A 3,221-nucleotide genomic window follows, 5' to 3' on the forward strand; every position below is an offset into this window, starting at 1 on the left:
AAACCTGCTGTCAATAATATTGTATAATAATGATTGTATCACTGTACCTATGTCACAGTTTCTTATAACTCCCCCTCCCCAAACCCCATAAAAACCCTGCTCAGCCCTTGTTCAGGGCTCACAGCACGGATCCACTGTGCTGGAAAAGTCTGTGAGTCTGAGTTCGAACCCGTAATAAAGCCCTTTGTCTTTGCATGCATGACTCGGTCTCCCCGGTGGTCTCTGGTCATTGGGGAATACCTCGAACAGGGCATTACAAGTCAGGGTCCAATAGGGAAAATAGAAATGGCTAGATGTTTTACAGAGATTGAACTTAATTCATGGAATTGGCGATAGAACAGCTGAGTGAAAATAGGAGATGACGAGGAAACCAGAGATTAAGAAAATCAGGAAGCCACAGGCTTCCTGAGGATGGTAGGAACACCACCAACCCAAGGGCTAGGTCATCCAAGGAAAACTGGGGCCACAGGGAGCCTGTCCAGCCTGTTTTGGAGCCATGGAGGAGCTAAGCCTGAGGCAGAAAGAAAGGTAGAGAATTACCCTGACCTTCCCCCCGACTCCCATCCTCCAGTCTCTGTGAAACACATGGTACGGTTTTGGCATAAGAAGGGCAAGAAAAAGACTGAAGAACAAACAAGTCCAAATCAGCAAAAGGCCTTAGAAGGAGCACTGTTTCATTAAAATGCACCTCACACCTCACCTACCAGACTTGAGCTTCAGGAGCGCAGATTTCAGTGTCGGCACCTTGCAGCACTGCCACGTGTCACAAGGCCAGGGGAGACCCTCTCTGGGAGCAGAAGCAGCTACAGGCCTGAAGTGGAAACATAGGTGAGAATTGCTCATGAACTCCTCTTTGACACCTGCAACACCTCCCTCCCCATGGAGATTCCAGAAGTCTCTGGGTGAGATTAGGCAGGAGTAGGGAAGAGGGGGTGCTCAGAGTGCCCTAAAGCTCAAGGAGGTGAAGTCAGTGAAACTCCAGTTATTACCATAAATAGGACCTTGCATTTCCTCTAGACTGATGATACTTTAGAAACTTTAGCTTACTCACTCATACAAGACAACTAAAAACATAGACCTTAATGTGTCAGTAGTGATTATCATGTCATACTTTCTGAAATATTGCAATGAGTACTATATGTCATTTGTATTACTTTAGAAGGTAGGTAATTCATTTTATTCAGCAAGCTTGCTGCTTTCCGTTTTCCTGGTTGGACCTTGACTCACATAGACTGTTTCTGAGTAGCTAGCGTCTGATTATCCATCTCCGGGCAGTCGAACAAGGACCCAAGGTACAGAGTACCTCTTCCTGTGAGCCAGTTTAATTGGCCTACCTTGTCAAATCCAGATAGTCATGCCCTGCTTTTTGAGCTCTTTTGAAACTCTCTGACCAAGATGGCTTTAAATTCTTCTCAGGGTGACTAAACTTTAGGGAAGTTTGTGGCTGATTATTTGCCCCTTACTTCCTTTTTCTTAGATAATTTAGAAAATTCATATTTGCAAATTCTTCTCTGCTCCCTTTGAAACATATATGTCTTCTAAGAAGCCTCTCACCAGTGTTAGGACCCAAACAATATCTTTTTCTAGGATATCAAAGCCGTAGCTCCTCAAAATGGAGATAGTGGATAGCTGGAGACAGCTCACTATCTGCTAGTCTTAGTGGGAGGGAAGGAGCCTGCCTTCAGAGTGTTCCTTGCTTCCAGTTGTAAAATTATTGTCATGAAGATAGGAGGAAGTTTACTTTTCCTTTGGGTAAAACCAGTTAGCAAACAGAGGTGGCAACAATTTACCCCATAGCTCTCGAAAACCTTCCAGTGAGAAATCTCTATGAACTCATTTTACACCTGCGACACTCCCCTCCCCTGTTGAAGTTACTGTCTTTCCATTTGTGCAATAGTCTTGCATCAAGTCTCCTGTTTAACTTTTTCCAGAAAATCCTTACTTAGACACCTCCCTGCTCTCTCTTGGGCTCATCCAATTCCCTAATGGTTTTTTAACAAGGAGGAATAAGATTCTCCATTGAAGTACTCCTCTCCCTGGGAAGTTGAGGGAGATTATTTAGGTGCATGGTGGGGATGCTGTTGGTGGAAAGGCTCAGCTGCCATCTTCTTCAATGATACCTCACTGCAGAGAGAGCCTTTGTCCAGCAGACACCGGGTACCCTCACTCAGTGAGTGGCAGATGCAGGAGTGTAAAGATATGGGCCTCTTGGCCCAACTTGGGACAATTCTTCAGCATATTCCCCAACTCCAGAGCTGACCAAGGCTGACACTAGGCCTGCATCATCGCTCAGCTTCTCCGTCCACCCCACCCTGCATCCTTACTGCTATCCCCTCAGTGCTGATCCCAAGAATACTTAATAATATGCTACCCACTAACCCATCTCAGAGTCTGCTTCCCAGGAAATACAACCTGCAGTGGGGTTGTGATGAGAATCTGCATGAAGTGGACATGAAATTACTGCAGAATCTTGGACTTGGTGGCCTTCTGAAAGGTAAACATGATGATGGCCACCGATCAAGGACTGTGTAGGGCATTTTAATAAATATTATCTAATTTTTACAAAAGTTACAAGATAAATATTTTCTCCTTTATTTTCAGGTTAGAAGACTGAACCCAGAGAGGGCACAATTGTGTCCCAGTTCCCCCAGCTAAATGATGGTGATGGGATTTGGCCTGAGGTCTCCGTGACTTCTCATTATTCTGCCACCTAGTTATCCATGGTGACCTGGTACTAGTGAAGACAGCTTCCCAGCTGTGAGCGATCTATGGACTAGAAAGCTATGACTTTAAGAGAGAAGAGTCTTAAGCTGGAATATAGAAATGCCTGCGGGTGGGTAGAGTGTATGTGAGAACAAGCAGGGAAGAGTTCGGCTCCCTCCACCCCAGCAGTTCCAGGCTGTGCTCCCTACTGAGAACAGAGGAAGGTTGTCAGGACTATTAACCTCAGCAAATGTAAATGGGGGCCCAGATGCTCTCATCTAAAATAAAATCCTCCCCAACAGATGGTCAGGTTTAACAAGTTGGTATCGAGATAGAAGCTTCCAAATAGCTCATCTGTACAAGAGCAGAATCAAAGAGAACCAAAACACCAGCCAACCCATTTTCTGGGGCTTGGATACTGGTCGTGAGAATGATGAGCAGCTAAAGATCGTACAACACCTCTCTCCAATGCAGCATTGACGTGACAGATTATTTTATTTATCCAATCAAAGGAGGCC

General features: G+C 45.1%; 1 long non-coding RNA gene across 1 annotated transcript; it reads left to right on the top strand.

The window, feature by feature from the left end:
* Positions 1–245: 245 nt before the first annotated feature.
* LOC115292877 lies at positions 246–3,006 on the top strand. Its single transcript, XR_003909192.1, has 2 exons — positions 246–828; positions 2,602–3,006. It is a non-coding gene; the product is annotated as an uncharacterized LOC115292877 (long non-coding RNA).
* Positions 3,007–3,221: the final 215 nt, after the last annotated feature.

Source organism: Suricata suricatta, chromosome 5 (assembly GCF_006229205.1).
Source record: "Suricata suricatta isolate VVHF042 chromosome 5, meerkat_22Aug2017_6uvM2_HiC, whole genome shotgun sequence".
Taxonomy (NCBI): domain Eukaryota; kingdom Metazoa; phylum Chordata; class Mammalia; order Carnivora; family Herpestidae; genus Suricata; species Suricata suricatta.